Source organism: Haliotis rubra, unplaced genomic scaffold (assembly GCF_003918875.1).
Source record: "Haliotis rubra isolate DU_JTF1 unplaced genomic scaffold, ASM391887v1 Scf87, whole genome shotgun sequence".
In the NCBI taxonomy this organism is placed as follows: Eukaryota; Metazoa; Mollusca; class Gastropoda; order Lepetellida; family Haliotidae; genus Haliotis; species Haliotis rubra.
Genome location: NW_025767601.1, coordinates 1,778,706 through 1,806,680, shown reverse-complemented (window position 1 = coordinate 1,806,680; position 27,975 = coordinate 1,778,706). Strand labels below are relative to the sequence as shown.

At 40.4% G+C, this 27,975-nt stretch overlaps 1 protein-coding gene across 1 annotated transcript in view; it reads right to left on the bottom strand.

Moving 5' to 3' along the window:
* The window catches only part of LOC124263176 (pyrokinin-1 receptor-like), a 53,216-nt gene that overhangs the window by 5,852 nt on the left and 19,389 nt on the right, over window positions 1–27,975 (bottom strand). The gene's annotated exons all lie outside the window — the stretch shown is intronic.

Below are 27,975 nucleotides of genomic sequence, written 5' to 3'. Positions count from 1 at the left end.
TGAAGCTGGCTTTAGTGTATGCCTGTAAGTGAACGAATAGATGAACCTGTAGGTAGTATAAAAGGAACAGAGCTCATGTCCCAAGAATTCACATATGTAACTTGTGCTTGTAAACTATAACAGTTCTCGAACTAAGTCTCAGCCATGTCCAACAAACCTAAGTATGAAAGGAACCATTGATTATTTTTACATCGTATCATCCCACACGGTCTCGCTCCAGGTGAACTCTTCGGATGGCTACCCAAACACTGACCAAACTCTCCAACCGTGTTCTAATGACCTTTCACGACATGATTTATGCACTAAGATAACGTCTGAAATAGCTACGTGATTGTGTATGATTGTGACCCGTTTCGGTATGCATCATAAGCACATGCACAGCATTGATCACATGCACAGTTTTCAATCACAAGGGATCAATATTTCAGGGTTAAAACTGTTAAGGATCTATTTAATATTGTTATTTATCATTTTATTATCGAATTTTTAACAGACATTGAATTGATTGATACATTTTGAGTCAGATGTTTTCTAGATAGATGTACTATTATAATTGGAAGTTTAAATCCGTAACTGAGATTGTTAGTGGCTGTATCCTCAAAGGAGGTTGAAGTATTTTAGAATTATTGTCCTCCTGAGAGGATTCGTAAGTCCCAAAAGATTCAAAGTCAATTTAATCTCTCCACTCTTTTTAATCGTAGAATATGTGTGCTTTTAATGTATGGCTAGATTTGTCTAAATTGTTGACAGCTGAAGGGGTGGTGTAAATTCAGCTAGGGTTCATGTAGGAAGCAAATGTCCTGTAAGTCCCCATGGTGCCTAGTATGGTGATCTACCTTCAGTTGTTGGCAATCTATAGCCTGTTTTTATATTGTATTTTTCTCTTTTAATAATATCCTTTCATGATAACATGCTAGTTTTACATTCAAATCTGTGATACACTAATAGTTTTATTGTTCTTCGTCAACAGGAATTAATTTCTATTCATATTGATCTATAATATAATAAGTAATTGTTGTCGTCACGATAGGGCTGAAATATTGCCGATGTGACCATAAATATTAACTCACGCACTCACTCACTTGCATGGAAGTTCACGTTCGGCATTGGATCGTGTCCTGCGTTGAAAGCGAAGCAATGTAGCCACTGATAGAAGCAACAATTTTCAAGCAATGAACGTTACACCTGCAAGCCGTCGATTTGTTATTTACCACTGTGGATCATATCAGTCAGATTAAACAACATTCTCTATGTTATCATCATTATTGTTTAATAAATGGAACGCTCTTATTCATTTTGATAAGAACATTTTGAAAATTTCTAAATTTCATTTGAAATGAACACCGTTCTATTATTTGCTACGAAGATGCGTGCACTGTTGTATGTTACATTCATAAGTATTCATGCAATATATTTTGCTTTAACCTTGTAAAACTGTTATATCAAGGACAAAGATTGCATATTACGGCGTTAAACAACAAAACTATTGCAAACATGGTCATTTCATATTCAAAACAACGAAAGAAGGATCTGCGTTTAAAATTTTCTGAAACTCCTCCAGAGACAATTTCCTGTTCTACTGCAAACAAATCCGTATCAAGTACTCATTTATTGTGTACGGATGTCCCGTCATGAATATTATATTGCATCCTGTTCTCTTGTACACAAGTCCGTATCAATAACTCATTTATTGCGTACGGATGTCCAGTTATGAATATAATATCGTTTCGCTGTCCACACATTTGTAGCTATCAAAACAAACTATGGGTTGTCCTTCCCGTGAGTGAGGAAATCAATATCATCCCTCCTTGGGGGTTCCGAACAAGTACACGGTGTCATCTGTATAATTAGCACGGCATCAATGAAACTGTCGCTAATGTACTGCTGCTCATACGCCGGCCGGCGTCTCTATAAATCATTCAAACATGCGGGGGAGGCGATAATACATAGTCAACACCTCAATGAGGTGAAAAGTTCAAGATTGTGGTGTTGAATGACTTTTCTATAAAAACATCATTGATGTAGAGTATTAGCAGCTAGAGTAGCTTTAATAATAGGTTAGTTTGGTGTAATGTCGGATCTTAAATATACTGAAAACACGTATTCAAAACCTCAATTAGGTGAACATATCAAGATTGTGCTGTAGAATGACTTTTTCTTAAAAGCATCATTGATGTAGAGTATTAATTAGTAGCTAAAGTATCTGTAAAAATAGCTGAGTTTGGTGTGATATCGTATCTTAAACACACAGAACATACGTACTCAAAACCTCAATGAGGCGAAAAGTTCAAGATTGTGTTATTAAATGACCTTTGCATAAACACATCATTGATGTAGCAGAGTATTAGTAGCTAAAGTAGCAGTTTGTTTGGTGTAATGTCGTATCTTAAGTTAAATATACTGAAAATACGTACTCAAAACCTCAATGAGGTGAAGGTTATGTTGTTGACTCTCTTTTGTATAACAACATCATTGATATATGAAGTAGTATTTATAATAATAGTAGTAATATTAATTGTTGTATGGCATGATGTCCTAAACCTTTTATACTTCGTTTGCGTAGTAGGGCCACGGTGAAACAGATTCCGTTTTTGGTCTTACTATCTCCTACGTAGTACTTAATATCTCCTACGTAGGACTTAGTATCTCCTACGTAGGACTTAGTATCTCCTACGTAGGACTTAATATCTCCTACGTAGGACTTAGTATCTCCTACGTAGGACTTAGTATCTCCTACGTAGGACTTAGTATCTCCTACGTAGGAGGTATCTCCTACGTAGGAGTATCTCTCTACGTAGGACTTAGTATCTCCTACGTAGGACTAGGACTTAGTATCTCCTACGTAGGACTTAGTATCTCCTACGTAGGACTTAGTATCTCCTACGTAGTACTTAATATTTCCTGTAGGAGATGATCGATATACGTTTATATAGATTAATCTGAAACGGTCGACTTAAATCCCCAGACACGCACACAATCTCCTGTTTCACTGTCTCAGTCACTGTGAGAGTCTACAGTCATTCGTTTCATTCACTATTAGAGTCTACAGTTATGTGTTTCATTTACTGTTAGAGTCTACTATCATGTGTTTCAATTTACTATTAGAGTCTACTGTTTCCTTCACTATTAGAGTCATGTGTTCAACTAATTGTTGCACATTACTGTGTTGGACCGACTGTTATACTTTACTGCCTTGCGTTCAGTTTACTATTACGCGTTGCAGTTAGTTCACTGTTATATGTTGCACTTTGTTACACTTTACTATTATGCGTTGGATATTTCAGAGGTCGTTGCACATGAATCATAATCTGCGTGTACAGACGTGTCTTAGACTATCGGTGGCAATCTATGTGTACGTATCCCCTTATATTTATACAAATAAATATAATGACAATTCTTTGCCTTTTTGAATTTCGTATTGTTTTACGCCGCACTCAACACTTGTCCACCCCAGTCAAGTCAACCTGTAAACAATTACGAAAAAAGCCGCAAACGAGCGTTGCATCCGATCCAACCTAGCCCCATCAAGACAAGCAACAACTTGCGGAGGTCGTGTTATAACCCGAGTTTCATATCACAACCTCACCCCAACCATCCCACCCACCTCTCTCTCTCTCTGTCTGTGTGTGTGTGTGTGTGTGTGTGTGTGTGTGTGTGTGTGTGTGTAGATGTGTGTGTGAATGTATGATAGTATGATAGATTAAACATAACCATACCCAAACCTCCATAACTGCAATTAGAACAGGGTCCACGTCACCCTAACGTAATACACACACAATAACACTGTATAGTAACACTGCGTTAGTGTCATGAATATTCACTGACTCACATTTCAACTATCTAACGTCCTGCATAGCCAAACATTTCTCAACTTAATAACCATCCTTAAAAAGGATATATTAAGTACTACGTAGGAGATAGTATGCCCTACGTAGGAGATAGTAAGTCCTACGTAGGAGATACTAAGTCCTACGTAGGAGATACTAAGTCCTACGTAGGAGATATTAAGTCCTACGTAGGAGATAGTATGTCCTACGTAGGAGATACTATGTCCTACGTAGGAGTCCTACGTAGGAGATAAGTCCTACGTAGGAGATCCCTACGTAGGAGAGATACTAAGTCCTACGTAGGAGATACTAGGGCCCTCCTACGCTTCCGTACCGAATAAATAGCTGTGAAGTCCTACGTAGGAGATATTTGACAGAAATCTGTAAAATAATTATTCACAAATAATATTTATGGAATTGTACCCATTTACTTTATATTCATTAAAAGTCCTTTACGTAGTGTTTTAGATACTAAGGACCTACGTAGGGGAGATATGCCAAGGACCCGTCCATTCTTAAGGTGTCGAGATTGGTCTTCGCTTCCACCTCTGCAGTTAACCGGCCATTACTATGCTGACACTTATGCTTCCGTAATATATGGTGGCGTTGGCGACATTTTCTATGTTACTATCTTTATTTCTAAACATATGGAACATGTTCTTACGTTCTAATTCATTTTGTTAAGGTCATTTTGAAAATTTGAAAATTTCATTTGACATGAACTCCATGTACTATTATATGAGTGTATTGTTGAATGTTACATCCAAGTGTAATCATGCATTATGTTTACTTTAATACATTGTAAAACCGTTATTGCAAGAACATACATTCCATATTGTTCACTAAGGCGGAGTAAAGAGGGTTATTTGTTTCTGGTGTTGCATTAGAAATAAGAAATGTGAGAAATATTTTTAGAAATGGCAGAAATTGCTGATAAATGTACGCAAATTTATAATTTTTAATTTGTATCACGCATTTGTACATATGATGAATGATGTAAATAAGATTGAACGGTTAACCACAAAATCTGTTCAGCTTTCATTTCTCCACGAGCATAGACTCCAGAGATCGTAATCAGTTCAATAGTGGCTTGGAGCCCACCACAGACAGATCCTAGTGCATCGTTTTGACTCAAGTCAAAAGACCAGCAGTGCACCTGGTTACCTGGGTGCGGTTGTACAATGCGACCTTGGTGACCGCTAAGGTGACCGTAACTTTCATACCTTAACATAGACTTAAGGTAGTCTTATCGCCAAGGTTGTTTTGTACATCAGCACCCTGGGCGTCAACACCGCCAGCTGACTTGTTCACAACTGCTAATAAACACTGTATAACAGTGAAATACACATAGATATTAATTCTTGCAATATAATTGAAACATCTGCATTCCACCAGAACCGTTTATCAACACAATAGATTCATATAATTGAAAACTCCACAGCCAATTGTCATTTCGTATTGTTAATACGACAGATGGTAATCAAATCGCCTAAATGAAGCTCAAATTGACATCTAAATTACCAGGTTATCGACATCAAATCTAAAAACAACCCATCCGCAACATGAACAATCTCGTCAAATACTGACGTCGGTTGACAATATTACAACTGGGATTGGTTATTGACAGGGCTGTTTATTGTCAGGAAGATAATATGGATTTGTCGGAAGTTCGACGGAGAGGATACTTGTAAAAAGGGAAGGGATATTACTGGCCTTTAGAAATGAGCATGGCGTCCATTATCCGGCATGTGGAACAACACACATAGAAAGCCAAAACGAATGGCAGTTGTGTGCCAGTTAACACGAGTCGGATGGTATTGGATCGGTATTAGGGCTGCACGGTATTACCGGTATACCGATATATCGTAATACGCTTTTCCAACGATACGCAGTGCAATATTTTTTCTGACAACCGGTATTTTGGGTAAAGAACATGTATGAAGTTTTTTTGTGTTATCTTAATGGTTTAAATTAAAATCTGCACATACTTTCATTCACAACAAATGTTTTCCTTCGTCAAGCAATAACAAAACGGATACTGTAATATTATAAATTGTATAAAAAAGAAAATCCGTGGCTATGCAGCCTAATTTTGAGATTGCTGTTATCAGAACCATAAGATATATGTTTAGAGACTTCAAATGTAGAAAATAGGATTGACGTGCACAATTACTGTCACTCTCTATCAAACACTTAAGTCCCAATATATCGCAGAACGTATCGCAATGGGGGTGCATTAATCGTATTATATTGCAATATTTGCCAATACACAGTCATAATCGGTATATTCCATTGGGGATAGCTGCTACTGTGATTCAGCATGCTCCTTATATTCATGAAAATATAATACATTTGTATAACTCGCAGACATAATCCACAAATCATCTGTGCCTTTCTGAGCGAGTGAGAGGGATTTCCAGTATAACGCTGTTTAGAATAACACTTGTGCTATATATACTCAGCAGCCAAAAAAACAACGTCAGTACGAATTCAAAATCTAGTGCGACCACCACGAGCGGTAATAACTGCAGCACAGCGTCTATGCATGGAATGCACCAATCGATTGATGAAAGCCATTGGCACCTTGAACCACGCTCTGAGAAAGGCCTGGCGCAATAAATCGGCTGTGTTCGGCCTTGGTATGACATTATTCAGTCTCCTCTGAATTTCATCCCAAAGATGTTCAATTGGGTTTAAATCAGGACTAAGGGCTGGCCACTGCGTAATGTTGACACCATTCTGCTGTAGGAGTCCGTGTAGCTCTGTCAGTATGGTCCCGGGCGTTATCTTGCTGGAAAGTGCTGTTCCGGTGACGTGCGAAATGTGGTATGACGTGGGGTCTGAGAGCTTGGTCGATGTAGCGCACCACTGTGATGCCGCCTCCTCTCCCTGGACCAAGGTTCTGGAACAACACAGGACCCACTCTCTGGTTCAGGCCTATTCCACCCCATACCATGATGCTTGCACCTCCCCATGCGTCTCTTTCCATAACACATTGGTCTGAGTATCGTTGGCCACGACGTCACCATACTCTTGTTCTGCCATCTGCAGTTGATACACAGTACCGACTCTCATCTGTGAACAGAACAGTTCTCCATTGCCTGTATCGCCAGTTTTGGTGTTGTAGGGCAAACTGTAGACGTTCACGCCGATGACAAGGGGTGAGGTTAGGTCCACGGTAAGGTCTACGGCAATGGAGGTTCCCGCTGTTAAGACGTCGGCGTACTGTATCAGTACTGATTGGTCTTCCGTGTGTTCCCACTGTCTGGCGTGCTGTTTCGGAAGCCTGCATGAAGGGATTCTGTACATGCTGTCGCACAACATGGCGGCCTTGTCGTCAGCCTTGGTCTGCCAGTACGGGGGAGATCATTTGTGGTGTTGGTGGCCCGGAAACGTTGCTGCAGCCTGTAGATGGTCCGAACGCTGACCTGGAAGTGATTGGCAACGGCTTGTGCAGTGTGGCCATCCTCAAGTCTTCCTAGCGCCTGGTTCCTCTGAGCTGTCGTTGTAATGTGAATGTTTCAACCAGGTTTGGGGGTGCATTTTGTAGGGCTGGTCCTTGTGAACAGCACGTGCAGCATGAAAAACATGGAGAACGCCGTACCATCTCCGAGATCAGGTTGCGTTTTTGAGACCATTTCCTGGGTTCCATTCTAAGTTTGGGAAGGAATGTCTTTGCTCAGGTAAAGTTGGAGATGTTGTTAAAAATATACAATCAAAACATTAAATGAGTTTCCAGTTATCCGTTTCTGCGAAGGAAAATTCCAAACTGACGTTTCTTTTGCTGCGTAGTACATTACCGATAAATGCGATAAACGATACGATAAAACAGTGACGGCGTGTTAATATAGAGCTGGTGTATCCGCCATATTGGCCGATACTAGACTTGTACAAGTCTCTTAAGTAAACAATAATAGTTTAAGTGATAATTTCTAAAACATAATAGACTATAGACTCGGTATCTCTAAGATCAAATTTAATTAATAGTTTAAATGATAATGTCTAAGAAAAGGTAATAAAAAACTCACTGGGAATCTCTAAGATAAAAATTGATTAATAGTTTAAATGATAACTTCTAGAAAAATAACAGACTGGGATTCTGTCAGCTTATCTAGAATTGCCTCTTCGAAAGATAGAATTACTATAGAGCCATGGGCTCAGCATTCAGTACAACCTTGCAGCAAGGCTAGGGCGATACATCCATGACGCTTTGCTCACGGCTGTGTTTTGTCCAATGTCATTCTTGTCGAAGATTATCGCATTGCTGTTCAAAGTTTCTGCCGATGATTTAACTAAGGGAACAATGACCTACGCACCATGCTGATTTGACATACCACTCGCCTCCACGTTCCCAAAGATTGGAGTGTCTGCGATGACACGTGCCCATGAAGTATTCTCAAATAGTAACTGTAAATGGACACAGGCCCAAGAACCCGTTTCTCTGCCGATAGTTCTGAGAAAATATCATCGACACATTATGTGAATGCTGGATTGTCTGGTTGAGACTGGAGGTATTGATCAGAGCGACTTTCTTCTTTGGTTCTCTCATGATTGTAGACCAGTTAATAGTAATACCTATGATGTAAAACATTGGACCCACAGCAACACCACACGCACGCACACGCACACACATACACGCACGCACGCACGCACGCACAAACCAACAGACACACAGAAGTATACACACAAACACACACACACAAACAGACAATCAATGTACAAGCTATATATTAAGCATCAGTCACATCTTCAGTGCACCTAAATGCCAGAACATTATTATTCAAGTATATTTGTTCACAATACGGCCGAAACGGAATCATGTAATGTCAACAGCCGTAATGGTAGATAGTGAATGGCCGGCTGTCCCTTGACGTCAACCATCTGGTTTTCCAGAAAATGTAATATGGAAAGACACCGGAGACAAATGCATCAGTTCCCTCCTCCCACCTTCTACGTCCTCTTCCTTTCTTTCTTTTCTTCACATTACGTTCGGACCGCCTCCGTGGCGTAGTGGTTAGAGCATACGCCCGCAGAGCGGAAGGTCGCGGGTTCGATCCCCGACCGCGTCATACCAAAAGACGTTAAAATATGGTACTTGTTGGTCCCTGCCTGGCGCTCGGCATTAATTGGTACAACAAGGACTGGTCGGCTCGGAGTCAGTATAATGTGTCTGAGTGGGGTATTCATGCTTCACTGCGGCATGGTGTCTAGGTGGTCTAGCACTATAAAACCAGCTTAAGTCTGGGCTAGTACAAGCAGCCGCACATACACATACATACGCATGCACGTCGTCATATGAGCGAAATATTCTCAAGCACGACGTAAAACCCAATTTCACCTCACCTCACCTCACCTCACCTCACCTCACATTACCTTCTCAGAAATTAGAACATTTGTTATTCTTTTCTAGTAAATAAAACGTTTCATGTTAAAAATATATTCATTGCTGAAGCTATCGCTAAATGAATTACACCAATGCACTCGAATTCATTCATGCATTTTCCTATTAATGACATCTTATAATTTCATCGTAATAACGGGGTTGCGAACAACCCAATTTTATACCCCTAACCTATAATAACAAAATACTGTACGGATGTATATATTAACTAATAAGATAATATTAATAATAATAGCTAATAAGAAGTATTGAACAGATGAGTGAGTTTAGTTTTAGTCCGTTTTTAGCAATATTCCAGCAATATCACCTCGGGGGACACCAAACATTGTACGCATGTGGGTAATCGAACCCGAGTCTTAGTCGTGACCGCTTTAACCACAAGCCTACCCAACCGCCCCTATTGAACGGGTAGTTACTCATCTATATACACAATGACACTTAACAGAACGGGAATGTACACAAGCAGACAGTATGCCCAAAGAACAGACTTAATTGATCTAGTGTTACACTGAGGGTGAAACAATAGCAACAACTAACTAGTTGTTAAACATGTACACGTGATGTACTGTCTGTAACTCAGGAAGACGAATGATTACATTATCTGTGAAATGTATACCACCTAGCATTACGATTCCTGTTTAGAACAGATCTGCAGCCACCTATGTCTTCCGTAAGTGCTACAAGTAGAAAGACTGAAATAGACTTTTGTCTGTCTGTCTGCTAAATTAATAGATCGGGTGATCTGGAGCTGTTACTTGACCTGAAGACAAACCGACTGCGTGGGAGTTTACAAGCTGTCGTGACATACTTGAAATATTGAATCAAGAAACAAACATACGTCACAGCAATTATCATACGATTAAAAGAACTCCTTGCAAAAATATTTGTTTGTATTTAATGGAGCTAATTTGCTTACACCCATTTGTTTTCACATTTTCCAAATCAACACACTCTGCCTACGGGGACCAAATTAAAAACTTCTTCACCTGCGCAGGAGCCTCAAAACTTCACACGATGACTTAGATTTTTCTCGCGCTGCGACTGAAATATCAAAACCACACAAACCACCTGCACACAACGTCTTCGTCTGAATCAACGCCTTATGTCGTCTTGGACGCAGTCACTGGAAAAGCATCCCCCAGAATTCATCGTTGAAGATGATTTATAGTTTGTCAAACAAGAATCCCGAATATGCCCCAGAGGGTCTACGATGTATGTAACAGTATCTATACTTTATTGGAAATGCCCTCCTAGAATGCTTACTTAAGCAAAAACCAGAAGCCATAAATATCTCCCAGTTCGCATATGTTTTGTAATAGGTTTTGCTTATATACAACTCTTCAAACGTAAACCGGTATATATTTTGACGTTTCTTTTGCAATGCAACGAGAACCATATGTAACCAGTGTGTTACGTTGTTAGGAGAAATCGTGCTTAAGGCATACCGAACATATACATGTACAGAACTGGGTTTATTGAAGATATGTGGTTGGGAAACACGAGTTTCTTTCCTTCCTGGCGCGCAGGTGTGAAACGCTGCCTCTTCCCATTAGTCCAAAACGTATGTGCACGCACCACTGACCTATATTGTCTACTACACACCGCGTAGAGAGTAGCAGAAAAGTGGCGACGATGCATACAGTTCAACAACTGGGTGATAATGAGCAAAACATCTTAAAGAAACACACACAAGTTGTCGAATATTGTACTCTCCTCTTTTAAGCACAATTCTCTCATCGTGAAAGAAAACTTGGGTTTACGTAAACACGACTGTGGTGTAAACAATTGTCATCGGAAGAACAAGTGTCAGCATATTTCAACCATATCAAGCTCTGTTTACAAGAGTAAAACAAAGTACATGATCTAGGCAACGAGGCATGTATATAGGAGCTAAGAATTCAAACGATTATTTAACGTGTTAATAGTTTCCTGTTCCGCTGACAGAAGGTACCGGTAATGGTTAATCATGTCTACAGCGTCTGTCTTGCTGAGTCAGCCCCTTTTTGTGTATGGTCTGTGTATGTTATTTAAGCTGTTTCTGGAAAGATAATATAAACTCTGTCAAAAAAGAAACGCAACCCCTGTCCTCAGATATGAAAAATTCGTTTGAATGAAGTTATTGCTTCCAAACTAAATGTTATTCGAATGTATTGAAATTATACACGTAATTAATGAAGATTACCATCCAAACAACTGCATTTGTACGCATAAGTGTATTTTATTGCTTATTCCGTCACAACGCATGAAATGACCCTCATGGTGACTTCGCACAAAAAAAACACATGCAAATCATGAAAATGGCAGTTAATGTAGGGGGTGTATAAAAGCCCATGTGCTTTCGTATTATATTCATTCATTTGTCGCATGAAAAGCTGTGTGAAAAATGCCACGATTGAGTGCTGCCGACCGAAATATCGCCATTGGTCGTGTTCAAGCCGGAGAAAGTTTTGGAACTGTTGCACGGCACCTAAATGTTCACAAAACAACGATATCCCGACTTTGGAGCCGCTACAACAACTTCAATTTGACCAACGATCGCCCGAGAAGTGGAAGGCCAAGAATCACGACCCCCCTTCAAGATCGGTACATCCGGGTCCATCACCTGCGTAATCGGCATGCCCTACCAACCGTGACTGCCACACAAATACCAGGTTTGAGGAGAGTGTCAGCTCAAACGATTAGGAACCGTCTGAAAGAAGCGGGTTTACGTGCCTGTAGACCAGTTGTTGGACCTGTACTACGCCCCTACATCTCCGCCGACGACTCAGGTGGTGCAACAACGTAAGGATATGGACTTTACAAAACTGGAGGCGCATCTGGTTTTCTGATGAATCCCGTTTTCTTTTGCAACATCACGACGGAAGAAAACGTGTGTATAGGAGACGTCATGAACGTTTTGCGCCCATCTGCGTCCGACAGGGGGACAGATTTGGCGGAGAAAGCGTTATGGTTTGGGGATCCATCTCATACAACCAGAAATCAGACTTGGTGATCGTTGAAGGGAACCTGACAGCCCAACGTTACATCAACCACGTATTACAGCCTCACCTTCTCCCGATTATTGACCAACAGACACAGATTTTTCAACCAGACAACGCCCGGCCTCATACTGCACGTGCAACAATGAACTTTCTGCAGAATTCCAATTGGTGGGCAATACATCCATATAGATAGAATGTACGCTTTCATAATTGTTAGAGTGAGTATGGTTTTACGCCGTTTTTAGCAATAGTACAGCAATATTCCACAGTGAAGACATCAGGAAGAGGCTTCACACATTATACCAACACGATGAATCGATCCCTTGTCTTCACCGAGACCAGCTATCGCGTTATAAATGCACAAGGTCATCCTATACCCTCTGACTTCATTAACGTCAGAATCCCAGGGATCTGTACATGAAGACATGACACATTTGGGGATGACAATTTCCATACTGTTTATTGAATATTGTAAATATTGTAATAGTAATAGTAATAGTCCGCTTATATGGCGCTCATATCCAGGCACATTACCTGCTCACGGCGCTACGTACATTACTATCCCCGGTCATAGGACACTATCGCACTTTCCGATACTTTTTCAACTCCCTGGGGAGCACACAGCCATGCTGCTTGTTAGGCGCAATGAACTTAACACTCACATTGCCAGCACATCCTCACGGGTACTCATTTTACAGCTGGGTGAACTGAGACAATGTGGATGTAAGTATCTTGTCCAAGGATACTACGCAAATGTGCCCACCTCGGGACCCGAACCTAGGTGCCTCCACCGGGGATCGAACCCGGGCCTTCAGCGTGATAGGCAGACGCCTTACCACTGCACTACTGCGCTGTAGTAATGTAGTAATGTATACGTAATGTACATGTAATGTATATGTCATATGTTCAGCATGTAAATTAACTAGTTGATACCTTCGTCTATTCGCTCCATTTGTTTGATTTAACACACGAATTGTTACAAAAAAGTAGTATAAGCGTTTAATTTAATTTAACCAAAAGTAAAACATTACCAGACATGCTAAATCCTCTAAAAAGAGCTTCGGAAAACTTCGGTTACGATTGTTCCTGTATTTTGACAGGTCAACAAATGACACGCCTTTGCATGTGTTTGTGACGAGTGTCACCTGTGTAGCAGCACACGCTGACAGTTTACTATTTGTTAATGATTCGTAAACATATGCTCTTGGAAGTGAGTGAGTGAGTATTGTTTTACGCCGCTTTTAGCAATATTGCAGCAATATCACGGCGGGCGACATCAGAAATGGGCTTCATACATTGTAACTATGTGGAGAATCGAACCTGGGTCTTCGGCGTGACGAGTGAACGCCTTAGCCACTAGGCTACCCCACCACATATGCTCATGAGGTAGTCGGAATCGTACAAGTTCTTTCTATTTGTTTTGTCACTTTATATTTGAAGCTGAAAGCCAAAAGCAATCTATTCTGTCTGTAACAATGTTGTACAATTCTCTTGTTTTACCTTTCCTTTTTGTTTTTACGATGTAATAATTATTAAATGACATTGACAGTAAAGTATGCTTAAAAGCAAAACAGAGACCTTAGATTCAAAACCCCTACCCAGCCCTAATCTATTCTCTCAAAAATACGTGAAACGCACGGCCGTTCATTACCCCGTCCCAGTATGAAGGAATCAGCTTAAGTTAAAAGACTGTTGACGACAGGCGATTAATCAAACTGTAGTTTAATTAAGATAAAGATGATATCAAAATTATCGAAAATGACGTTTTAGCTGCAGCTGTTGAGTTAGTTTTATAAATTCTGTCATTGAAGGAACGGCAATTAAAATAATCTTTCGACACTTTAAACCTAATCTTTCTCGTTAATTTATTTCACATTATATCAACTGTATCAGTTACAACCGCACATGCCATTTCTAAAGAGTAACTTCATGACCTGATGAGACTGTCTCGAACTTAATCAAACTTTCATTGATGGAATAAATGACTCGTGAAAAATCATCCCATCCCGTGCACGGAAATCGTCGTATATCGCACGAGAAGATTCTGAAAAGCTTCGTCATAAAGAAGACATTTTAATCAAATGTGCTAGTGAGTATTGATTGGAAAGATCAATATATTTTCATCAACAATGTTCTGCCTGTCAAACTCATGGTAAAGTTTTAAGTCACTCGAGCGAGAACTGCGAAGTGCATTACTCTCGAATGAAATGCGTGTACCGTTACACAGCAGCCGGTGAACTAAGGACGGCAAAACACCAGGAAATCTTGTAATTACACGAGGACCCCTAAAGTGGTTGCTGCAGTCTTTTTAAATGGTTTCCAATTCATGGCTGGAAATTAGTTCACCACGACGTTACACCTAAACCCAAAGTTATGCAAGGTCGCTTGAGTATGGTATGTTTTCAGAGTATGAAAGTGGGTATAATTATTACACTATTGATCCAAAGGACTCAGTTGTTATCGCACCGTTGATAAAAAACCCCGAAAACATGGTGTTTTTGCAAAATCACCATCAGTGATTATTATAGCTAAACTTTAAAGGGTTTTATTAAGTTCCACTGATGATTTTTATGAAGTCTTTACGTGAACACACTAGTTTGCCTTTTGCGCACCGTGGAATGTTTTCGTGGTGAAAAACGTGTTGTTCTTGAAACTGGAGATTGGCTTTCTCTAAGTTGAAGTTTTATATTTAGAAAAACATATTGTTTTCGTTCCAATTTGTAAAGACCATTTTCAAATTTGACACATGAGTGACAGAGCCATAGAGTTCTTAAGAATACGGAAAGGGTTATGCGGCTTCCATTTACATATACAACACAAACTTCTACGTCCTTGGAAACGATCACGAACCGGTGGCCCAATGATAACATTATCTGTGAGCGTGTCGGATATCGAAGGCAGTTGCCGTCATTCTAAATACTAACGATTTTGACCACGAGTCTCAGTAACTGATATAAGTCTCCAATAAGCGTTGCATGTTCACCGAGGAGCCGTCATTCTAATTAACTGTGATTCTGTTGACAGAAGTAATTCACGGTGTTCACGGTATTTTCCTTCAGTGAATCATTTACGTCACGAGAACTGATTCCTAGATTCCACAAATCCTTAGTTCTAGTTAAGAAGATTAGATTTGCCAATACGTAGTTCAGTTCTCCTATTTGAAGTGTCAATAAAGGAGACAGAAGCGTTGGAATTTCCTCTGTATCCAAGGAGATAATGAATGTCTTAAATAAGGTCTTGCTTCGGCGTCTGTAACGGCTTATTGATGACATTCATCTTGTATCCCACTCGTCTGTCACTTGCAGACAAGTTACATTATCTGGTTCCAGTCTCCTGTGGGAAACAAGATCACCTTCTGTGACATTTACGCAAGGAGGTCGGGATCTGGAATTATGACTCCAATACGAGTGGGTCACATTACGAGCACCCCTGAGGGTAATAGTTTGATTAAACCATTACCAACCGGTCCCCGTTGGCCATAACTCGTCTTCTAGCCAGTAACCTCTGCAGATTAAATCCACTTATAATATCCATTTTTGCTGTAACATTGTTAGCTCTATCGAATAATAATCACATGACATAGTTTTCTAATCCACTTTTTGCTCTGTTCCAAAACCTGTCGCACCATACGGATACATGATATAATGACCCATTATATATATATAATATATATTGGTCTGTGTATGTGCATAACACTGACATAAGGGAATCAGCTATAAACACCACCGTCGCCATTTACTGAAATGGAACACGAAACAGCAAATACAACCTTTAATGTAACGAAAAGTGAATGTGATATCATAAAATACCGTTGTCTCGAACGTTGATATGACTCGAATTGAAATCTTGGTCCGTGCGTACTCTTAAAAGCCACGATTTCGCAAATGTTTGGAACTTCTGATAACTCGAAGTATTTACGAGGGTCTATTTAGCTTCCGCGAGTTCGGCGGTAGTTTAGTTGACATTAGGTAGCTATGTAACGTGTAGGTTGCTTTTCTTCTGATCAAAGACATTTTATTCAAATTGTGTGAGTTGCGTGTGCTACCGGACTGATCATACTTTGCCCAACAAAACTATGCTGCAGAAAAGCGCATTCCTGTAATATTCAATAAATAACCAAATTGTAGTATGTTTTCCGTAACTCAGTAAAGAGTAGCGTGACAAATCTGACAAATGACAAAGTATTATCGGTACCTATTCATCAGTGATCAATGATCGTGAAATCAAAATGTTAAGGAGTGATACGGGAGATACATGCTACTGTATTCAAGGACATATGGTGCCGTGGCGGTAATTTATCCCGAATAATGGGTAAATAGAAATCCCAAAGCCATTCCCATTATGACCAGAAATCGTTGCTAAAAGCAGCCTCCATTGCACGATTCCCACTATCATCAGCGTGACTTTCTGAATCACTATTGAATAGCAACACCAGGGTAAGGGGATACTGCAATACCAATAAACATCACTGCGTGTTATTCGGTGAATTGTCTGTGCTACGAAGGAAAAGCTGAAGTGGTTCTATGGCTAGTTATGAAGCGAAGTTTCTGCAGTCTTAACACGAACAGGTGAGACTAATGCGAGTCATGTGGTGAGCTTTCTATTTTCCGCACGAATTGTGGAAGTGGCTCGATGGCTAGCTATGTGGTAAGTTTTCTATCGTCCGCACGAATTGTGGAAGTGGCTCGATGGCTAGTTATGTGGTGAGGTTTCTATCGTCCGCACAAATAGTGGAAGTGGTTTGATGGCTAGTTATGCGGTAAGTTTTCTATCGTCCGCACGAATAGTGGAATTGGTTTGGTGGCTAGTTATGTGGTGAGGTTTCTATCGTCCGCACGAATAGTGGAAGTGGTTTGACGGCTAGTTATGTGGTGAGGTTTCTATCGTCCGCACGAATAGTGGAAGTGGTTCGATGGCTAGTTATGTGGTGGGGTTTCTATCGTCCGCACAAATAGTGGAAGTGGTTTGATGGCTAGTTATGCGGTAAGTTTTCTATCGTCCGCACGAATAGTGGAATTGGTTTGGTGGCTAGTTATGTGATGAGGTTTCTATCGTCCGCACGAATTGTGGAAGTGGTTCGATGGCTAGTTATGTGGTGGGGTTTCTATCGTCCGCACAAATAGTGGAAGTGGCTCGATGGCTAGTTATGTGGTAAGTTTTCTATCGTCCGCACGAATAGTGGAATTGGTTTGGTGGCTAGTAATGTGGTGAGGTTTCTATCGTCCGCACGAATAGTGGAAGTGGTTCGATGGCTAGTTATGTGGTGAGGTTTCTATCGCCGCACGAATAGTGGAAGTGGTTCTATTGTGAGTTATGTGGTGAGATTTCTGTAGTCAGAACGAATAGTGCCTGTAGTTCTATTGAGTTATGTGGTGAAGTGTCTGCAATCCGAACAAACAATAGAGCTACAGTAACTGCATCTGCTGCTTGGGGCAGTTTAAGAGCCAACTTGAACCACATATTCATATTTGCTTTTTATTAACAGCTGTCAATTTACTTTGCCAAATGCTAAATGGGTTTCAGTGCTTCTAGGAAGGTTGACAGACGGCAATCGTTCCCAATGTTGACAAAGCCCTTTTTCCTAGTGGTGTTAAATTACAAGGTTGAATCAATACACACACCTTCGTTTATGAGTGATCACCTTGAGTCTCAAAAATCCTCTAAACGATAGCAAAACATCTGGACGTATGTCCAATTCTTGTACCAGTTGGGTTGTGTTATACTGAGAGCAAGAAAATACCAATCTGAAGCAAAATGTCACGAAATGTACGATTAAATCAGAATATTTTTTGTTTCCTTTCATGATGGCAAACATTGATAGAACAAGGTATCGCTGTCACCCAAAACACACATAGATCATGACCTTCGACGTATAGCTGGAATATTGCTGAGAGCAACAATTTCACAATCACACGAACTGGAACAAAAACATTTTATACATCCTTCATTTTAAAGGCACACATGAACAAAGGAGACATGCAGTATCGAGTGATTTTAAGGAATGTTTCCCCAGAAAGTTCTCCAGAAGACGTTCTGCCAACACAGCGACACTACAGTACATGCCTTCTTCATGAGGGAAAGACGAAACCAACCGATTTGTATCAACATTCTGTAACTACCTACAGCCAGGGGCCGATGTGCCGGAGTGAGTAAGTTAATTAAGTTTCACATCGGCATCATTTCTGCCATCATTTCGGTCCGATGTGTCGACCCTGGAGTGATGCTTCTACTAATCCAAGGTTCGACACAACTGGAAATTAGTAAATGAAGCGACAAAGATTTAACCTCGAAACAACCGTATCTTCGACATATTAAAGTTCAACAAAAAGGTGTTTGACTGTATTTCGAATTTTCTCAGTGACCAAGTAATTATGTTCACATACATGTAGGGTGCTCCTGAGAGGAGACGTAAGTCAACAAACTTTCAAAGTAAATTAAAACTCTCCACTATATTTAATCGCAGCATATGTGTGTTTTTAAATGCATGGCTAGATACATTTTTAAATGTAACGACTGAAGGGATGGTGTAAATCCAGCTAGGGTCCATGCAGGAAGCAAATGTACTATAAGTCCCCATGGACCCTAGTATGGTGATCTACCTTCAGTCGTTGCCAATCTATAGCCTGTGTTTATATTGTATTGTCATTTACAGTTCCAATATTTTAGATTTAATTACTAGTTTTAAATGGATATCTGTGATACACTAGTAGTTTTACTGTTCTTCGTCAACAGGTTTTTAATTTCTAACTTTATTGATCTTTAATGTAATCATAACCTGTTCTCGTCACGATATGGCTGAAATATTGCCGATGTGACGATAAATATTAACTCACTCACTCACTCACATACATGTAGGCGGAGATGTATAATTGTCACGTAAATCTCTTGAACAAATGAGTTCCTTCCATCTCTAAACACCGCCATCTATGACAGCCTTGATCTCATCCAAGGATTGATGTAACATTTAAGCTTGGCCATGGTCGAAGCTGCGTCAGCCTCACAGTTCTAACGACATCACGGTCGCTTTAGGTGGAAGCCGTAATTAATGTAGGAGCGGCACTTTGAAGTCTTGACAAATTCGCAGAACACTTATTAGTGTAGTTATCGATTGAAGAAAGACAATCAATGCAGAACTCTACTCGCAAGTTGAGACAAACACTTAAGAAAAAAACCCGGCAAAGTAATTATACAACATTGATTATCAATTTTTAAAATCACGACGTCAGCGCCAGAGAATCAGTCTCGAATATCTGCTGAAACAGGTCCGGCGTATTTGACCAAATTGCGATGGAAATTGTATGAACTGAACCCTCAAAATTATTGGTTCCCAGGTGGTCGCGAAATGGCTACATAAGTCCTGATTTACCGACAGTACCCGTCACTAAAACAATGAACAAACTGATAATTGTCAGTGAATTAAAAGGTTTGCAAAATCAATGTCAAGCACATAGGATAGCTGTATAAATGGATTGATGTGTAAGTTATAACATTATTCTTTAAATGTGTTAATGTTCCCGTGAATTAAACTGATAGTAATTTTCTATACAGGTTTTTTTTTGTATATCCTGCGATGGCCTTGTGGGTATAGCATTCGCTCGTCTCGCCAAAGACCCGGGTTGGGTACGTGTGAAGACCATTCCTGTCCCCCGCCTTGATAATTGCTGGCGAAAAACTAAACTTACTCACTCACTAAACAGTTATACGCAGTGAAGATCCGGGTTAGAATTGATCTTTATTAACTCATGCTTGTCGTTAGAGGCAACTGGAGGGATACGGCAGTCTGACACGCTGACCTTATACTGCCCTCCCATCCCAATTGCATAGGTCGATGTTAATCACTGGACTGTCTGCTTCAGACTCGATTATTTACAAACCGGTAGCTGGAATATTGCTGAGTGCTGCGTTAAACGACAAACAAACTAGCAAACAAAACAAACAAGTCAATGATTAACTTCCAGGGAAGGTAGAATGTTTCAATTTGATTACTGAAGTCAATGCAAACCTGCAATCTGTTGGTCTATCAACAGGAACGCTTCGGTAAACATTTGTCAGGTTAATTGCACAAACAAGCCGACGGACACCGCCGTGTGCTCCACGGAGTGATGAGTCACACCACAGATGGTATTTGCTAATTTAATTGCTATGTTTGCTGTCGGACTTGCGAGATCATGATTTACACTTCCAGTGAGCCTTAGCAAACAGATCTCATGCCTCTCAGACGTCTCAAATTTCCTATAAACTCATATAAACCTGTATTATTATGAAAGATTATTACATGGCAGAACTGCTCATTTGAGGCGACTGTAAGTACATAATTTATTAATGTTTTAGGTAAATCATGCGAATGGAGGCTGCTGCCGGTAGGGAAAGACACGCTTAACCGTTTCATGAACACCTGATATTCAGTATTGATATAATGTTCACAGCTGTTTTGCCCTTTAAACTAAATGGAGTCTGTTTCTGATGATCTTTTGCACTGACATTATTTTGATAGTAGACTCAACTCGCTAGATGAGGATTTTGAGAGGGGTTGGTTCTGTGAGTGAGGCCAAAATGGATTCAAGCCTTTCAAACACCAGTGCGGTGTCATCTAACATTTTTATGATGCAGTTGACCGGTTAGTTAGGTCTGATGATCGTCAAGGCTGGATATGCCTTTGCACTGACATTGTATCTATGCAGTTGTAGACCCTAGTTGGTAGATGAGGATTTTGAGAGTGGTTGGTTCTGTGAGGCAGATCAAAATAGGTCCAAGCCTTTCAAACACCAGTGTGGTGTCATCTAGCAGTTTTATGATGCAGGAGTTCACCGGTTAGTTAGGTCTGATGATCGTCAAGGCTGGATATGCCTTTGCACTGACATTGTATCTATGCAATTGTAGACTCTGTTTGGCAGATGATGATTTTGAGAGTGGTTGGTTCTGTGAGGCAGATCAAAATAGAGTCTTTCAAACACCGGTGTGGTATCAATTAACATTTTTATGATGAAGGAGTTCACCACTTAATCAGTTCCCACATAAACCAAATGACTCCACACACTGAATCGTTTATAAATCTAGTCCTTGGGTGAAATAGATTGGAATCTGTGTAGAACAGTCACACTTAAGGTTTGCGTTTACTATTATATGCCACTTGTGTCCGTTTGATGACCATTTTGATCGAAGAACTCGGCGTTAACAATAGACCTTACTGCTGTCGTACATTAACGTTACCACTGAGTTGTGACTTACATCGTCTTTTTGAATAATAGGATTGAAATATGTTATAATTGGAATTACACTTTGTCCGTAAAGTACAGATTTTAGAACTTGGGGTTAGTGAGGGGTTGACTCCTGTCTTGGATTCGAACCCACACTGTCACACTGATGCAAGTAACCGCCAGCACACAAAGTCAGCGCTCTAACCCACTCAGTCACCGCGGCTTCCACGAAAACGTCTGACAACAGGTAATGTAGAATACGTATTTTCTAAACTTCTCCGACAGACAATTTTTACTCACACTTACAGAAAATGTTTCCTCTGGATTAAGTTACTTTAGGCTACATACTTTCAAAACTTCACGACCAAACCGATCGCGAGTTGCGAATTCGAGTTACCACCACTCAACTCAAATTAACTTCCCATTCGTACAATATCAACCCCGTAAAGATTTCAAGGTAGAGCTTAACCAACATAATCTACACTGTATGTTTAAAGTGAGTGAGTGAGTTTGGTTTTACGCCGCTTTTAGCAATATTCCAGCAATGTTACGGCGGGGGACACCAGAAATTGGCTTCACACATTATACCCATGTGGGGATCGAACCCGGGTCTTCGGCGTGACGAGCGAACGCTTTAACCACTAGGCTACCGAACCGACCCATATGTTTAAATGAAGAGGTGTCTTTACTAGATCCGCATGTCAGACTCAGTCATTTTAACATTTCGTGTCACTGTATCTTAAAAGGAGTGATTCGGTGCTCACCTCATCATTAAACATATACCATTATTAACACATCGTTTGTCTAGCCAGACTAGGTTGTTTACACGCAGCCGAGGGTTGTCTAGAATAAAGCGGCGTGAAACAACAGTCGCTCCTACACATGTACAACGTAACTATATAATATATATGTTTATTTCCAAGGCCCATGGTACATGCATATCATTGGTCCACAAAGTTGCGATATTCACTCGCATATAGTACAAACATTGCAACACGTTTCATAACTTCAACATTAGTATTCGACAATAAGAGGTTAAACATATGAATTGTAGGGCATACAAAATAATGAAGTGGTATAATCTGTTTTCTAAGATTAAGCGTTACATACAAGTAGAAAATTATATTCATTTTGATATTACAGATATGACAGAGTTTACAAACCCTTCAATGTCAAGGATATTCTGTCACCTTCCCGTTTCGATGTTTAAAAAGTTAGAACTACAACGAAAACGAGCCAAAACTGTTCTAAACTTGAGATTTAGTGATAATAAATATGGTTCAACAGTGGAAACAGTCTTAAACTGAGAATACGAACATATCTTAAAACTACTCACTATTCACTAATGAAATTGCCATTTCCAATACAAACTTGAACTTTGGCATTTATATATGATGCCTTGACATAAAATGATTGACAGTGCAATATACTGTTTCTGTAAACATGATAACACACAAATGTACAGTTCAAAGGCATACTACTGTGGGCGCCTTGACAATATAATCTACCTTATCCCCGCACAAATTTAGTCCTTTAAGCTCAAGATTCATTCCATATTAATCATTCTACAACGATTCTAAAACAAGATTGAAACATTATAACTAACCATCAAATCATCGTAATTACTTATAAGCCAATGATCCTATTTCAAACGAAGCTAATACAATGAGGGTGAAGAGGGCCTCCCAATGTATTGCTTTTGTGCAATTTAATTCTACAAACGTTTATGTAAAATATTAAACGCAGCTTCGTGATTTTGTGTAAAGATAAACAGTGAATAGATTGGGTTTAATGTGCATGGGCGAAACAATCACTAAATTGTTCGGGGAGCGGTGGGAAAGCCTTGTGGTTGAAGCGTTCGCTCATCTCGCTGAAGATCTGGGTTCGATTCCCAACATGGGTACAATGTGTGAAGCCCATTTCTGGTGTCCCCCACCGTTTTAATGCTGGGATATTGCTCAAAACGGCGTAAAACTTAACTCACTCACATTAAATGTTTTCTAGTCTTGTACTTTTTTCACCTTTGACCTAAATAACAGACATATATCCCCGGTCTTAATAATAACTCGGGCGCCTTTTTACATCATAAAAACGTATGATGTGATGGACATCGTAAAACCCAATTTCCTGGAGTGGTATACTCTAAACTGATCCACAGGTATTGAAAATTGCGAACATTTCTTTTCATTACGAAGCCTTGTACTCGACAACCATCCATGCTGACAGATTCACCCCCTACTTCAATGTTATCCCAAACACACTTGTCCAGCAGTGATATTACTAATGACCATACTCTTCCGAAAACGTCATGTCGTGCGATACCAACTGTAGAATACGATTCGTCCCAAGACGTCATTAACTTTAATAAGGTTTGAAGTTGCGAGACATAATCATCTATCTACTTGAAAACGTAATGGGATTTATGTATGAAGCTTAAGTAGCATTGAGATCATTACGACACGTGCCTATTGTTACATAATGGAGTATGCTATGAGCTGTTGGATACCTGTCTGAATAATTGTATATATGGGAGTAAATGATTGTGTTGGATGTAACTCGTTAAAGAGTATCTGTGTGGTCTATAGCTTTATACCAGCATAATGTGGAATGTGAAAAAAAAACATTTTAAAAAACTAATCACGATGTAGTCGTAAACGTCATAAAGGTGAAATCTACGACACTGACATTGCGCCAACAAACCATGGATGATTATTGCCTGCAAACCATGGATTATAATTGCCCACAAACCAAGGATTATAATCGCACACAAACCATGGATTATAATCACCCACAAACCATGGATTATATTCGCCCACAAACCATGGATTATATTCGCCCACAAACCATGGATTATAATCGCACACAAACCATGGATTGTAATCGCCCACAAAACATGGATTATAATCGCCCACAAAACATGGATTATAATCGCGACGAAGCTAAGATTCGAACTCCTGACGTGCCAACGCTTTGGTCCCCAAAACCACTGGACTATATGCGTAATGTGCGACAGAAAACACATAGCATTAAATTATAACATTTTTGGTGAAACACGCGAACACAGCTATGGTCCTGGTGAAGCCGAGAATCAATATAAGCCACAGTTTGTATATTCTAGACACATAACGAAATTTGTCGTCTCAGACCTCAGGCTAACCCGTTCTCCAGGTGGTGATATGATAGAAACAGCTCATAGAATCAATATAAGCCACAGTTTGTATATTGTAGACACATAAGGAAATTGGTTGTCTCAGACCTCAGGTCAGCCCGTTGTCCAGGTGGTGATTTGATAGAAACAGCTCATAGAATCAATATAAGCCACAGTGTATGTCCTGGACACATAAGGAAATTGGTTGTCTCAGACCTCAGGTCAACCCGTTCTCCAGGTGGTGATATGATAGAAACAGCTGACAGAATCAATGTAAGGAACACTTTGCATATCCTGGCCGCGCAACGACAGTTGTTGTCTCAGGCCCTAAACCGTCCTCCAGATGGTGGTATGATAGAAATAGCTGTACCATGCATATGGATTTCATGCTTGATAAAATGTTGGCATATGTTACATGATGAGACAGATGTTTAGTATTAAATACATATATGCGTATATGTCACTTTTGTCTTGATGTTTAATGTTTGTGTAAGATTTGGATTGGTTTGAATGTTGCTTAACGACGCACTCAGCAATATTCCAGCTATATGACGGCAGTCTGTAAATAATCGAGTCTGGACCAGACAATCCAGTGATCAACAGCATGAGGATATTTCTGCGCAATTGGGATACGATGACATGTGTGAACCAAGTCGGCGAGCCTGACCAACCGATCCCGTTAGTCGACTTTTGCTACAAACATGGATTACTGAAAACCAATTCCAACCTAGTTTGTGTGAGAAGTACATAATTGTTATGTACTTAATAGTGGACATCCGTGCAAAAATCAACGTTATAAAATTTAGCATGTTTACACGAATTTACCAAAACGGATATTGTAAACGATTAATGTTTCCGCGTCAAATTTTGTTGGGTGGAAAAATATTCACATGAGAAAGTATTCAAAAAATTGCCTGCGGAAATAATCCTTGGAAAAAGATTACACTGGAATTGAGGTTGAGACGTAAATTATATACACGAAACACGTATCTATGAATCTGTCACATATGTCTTCCATAATGATATCTTCGTGGTTTTGCTATGTAACTCAGCTGTCAAATCAATTGTGGACCTGGAAATGCAGATACTGACTGCATGAGCAGGTCGTCGCACAATCACCCAAGCCAACGCACCGACCGCAGACCCATCTCGTCGTCTTGCACAGCCATAGGTTGCAGAGGAACATTTTGAACCCGATATCCTCACAGGGTAAAAGGATATGATTAAGATGAACCATTAATGATTATGTACAATTATTAAGGAAGGAACGAGTTTGTGTATTGTAAATTTATTTGACAAACCAAAACATTTGTTTAACAAAATAACCTTGACCCGAAACATTTTCGTGAAATCAAATGACACACACACATGATCACTACTGACCTGTCACGAAATATACGTCAGTTTGGAATTTTCCTTCACAGAAACGGATAACTGTAAACTCATTTAATGTTTAGATTGTATATTTTTGACAGCATCTCCAATTTGACCTGAGCAAAGACATTCCTTCCCAAACTTAGAATGGAACCCAGGAAATGGTCTCAAAAACGCAACCTGATCTCGGAGATGGTACGGTGTTCTCCATGTTTTTCATGCAACTTATGCTGCACGTGCTGTTCACAAGGACCAGCCCTATATCATGCACCCCCAAACCTGGCTGAAACATTCACATTACAACGTCAGCAGCATGCCGCGACTTACGACAGCTCAGAGGAACCAGGCGCTAGGAAGACTTGAAGCTGGCCACACTGCACAAGCCATTGCCAATCACTTCCAGGTCAACGTTCGGACCATATACAGGCTGCAGCAACGTTTCCGGGCCACCAACACCACAAATGATCTCCCCCGTTCTGGCAGACCAAGGGTGACCACAAGACCGCCATGTTGTGCGACAGCATGTACAGAATCCCTTCATGTAGGCATCCGAAACAGCACGCCAGACAGTGGGAACACACGGAAGACCAATCAGTACTGATACAGTACGCCGACGTCTTAACAGCGGGAACCTCCATTGCCGTAGACCTTACAGTGGACCTATCCCCGCCCCCTCGTCAACGGCGTGAACGTCTACAGTTTGCCCTACAACACTAAAACTAGCGATACAGGCAATGGAGAACTGTTCTGTTCACAGATGAGAGTCGGTACTGCGTATCAACTGCAGATGGCAGAACAAGGCAGAACAAGAATATGGTGAAGACGTGGCCAGCGTTACTCAGACCAATGTGTTATGGACAGACTCATGGGGAGGTGCAAGCATCATGGTATGGGGTGGAATAGGCTTGAACCAGAGAGTGGGTCCTGTGGTGTTCCAGAATCTTGGTCAAGGGTGAGGAGGCGGCATCACGACGGTGCGCTACATCGACCAAGCTCTCAGACCCCACGTCATACCACATTTCTCACGTCACCGGAACAACATTTTCCAGCATGATAATGCCCGGGCCCATACTACCAGAGCTACACGGGACTTCCTACAGCAGAATGGTTTTTGATCCGCTTATTATGTCCATTTCTGTAATGATTTGATTACAGTGCCTATCTAATTTCTAATTCGTACTGACGTTTGTTTTGCTGCTGAGTATACTATTGATTTATATTGTTGCTAGACAACAACTGTTGAGTGAGAAATCTAGTACACGTTTAGTCGATCTTTCGGAACAAGTTTCCGTTCACATTTTTAATAACAGCGACAGTAGGAATACCAAAATATGAAATCAAGCTCTTAAATAAAAAGCGGTCTTTAAGGAGAGTTGAATACTGTTAGGCAGTTCATAGTGCAAAACCAAAGAACCTCAGACTGGATCTCTTCGATGGTCTGTTCGTACATTGGTCTGTGGTCTCGCATAATGAACTCGAAACAATTAAGCATTTGCGTAAATAGCGGCTTCAAAGGGCAGTGGAAAACTGTTAGATAGTTCACAGTGCAAAAGCAAAGAAAGTCAGACTGGACCTCTCCAATACTTTGGTCTGTGGTCTCGCATAATGAACTCGAAACAAGTATTACTAATTATTTGTAAAATACGGGTTCATCACCAGTTTCTATATACCACAATTACATCCGAGTAACCCCGATTATAATGAGGTATCAACTCTTTTATAATGTACAGGTCTGCCTTTTGTTCATTCAGTATGCCAGTGAAGGTCCGGGTTAGAATGAACCTTCAGTAACCCACGCTTGTCGTAAGAGGCGACTAACTGGATCGGGTGGTCAGGCTCGCTGGCTTGGTTGACACATGCTGGAATATTGCTGACTTCGGCGTAAAACTCAACTCAGTCACTCACTCACTCATTCAGTGATTAGTTTGTATACTCATGCCAATAATGGTTGTCACCGCCCTCCCCACCCCAACCCCACACCCACCTAACACACCCACCCCACACACCCTCTCCAATTAAAAAAAAATTGAAGGGGGTGACAACCATT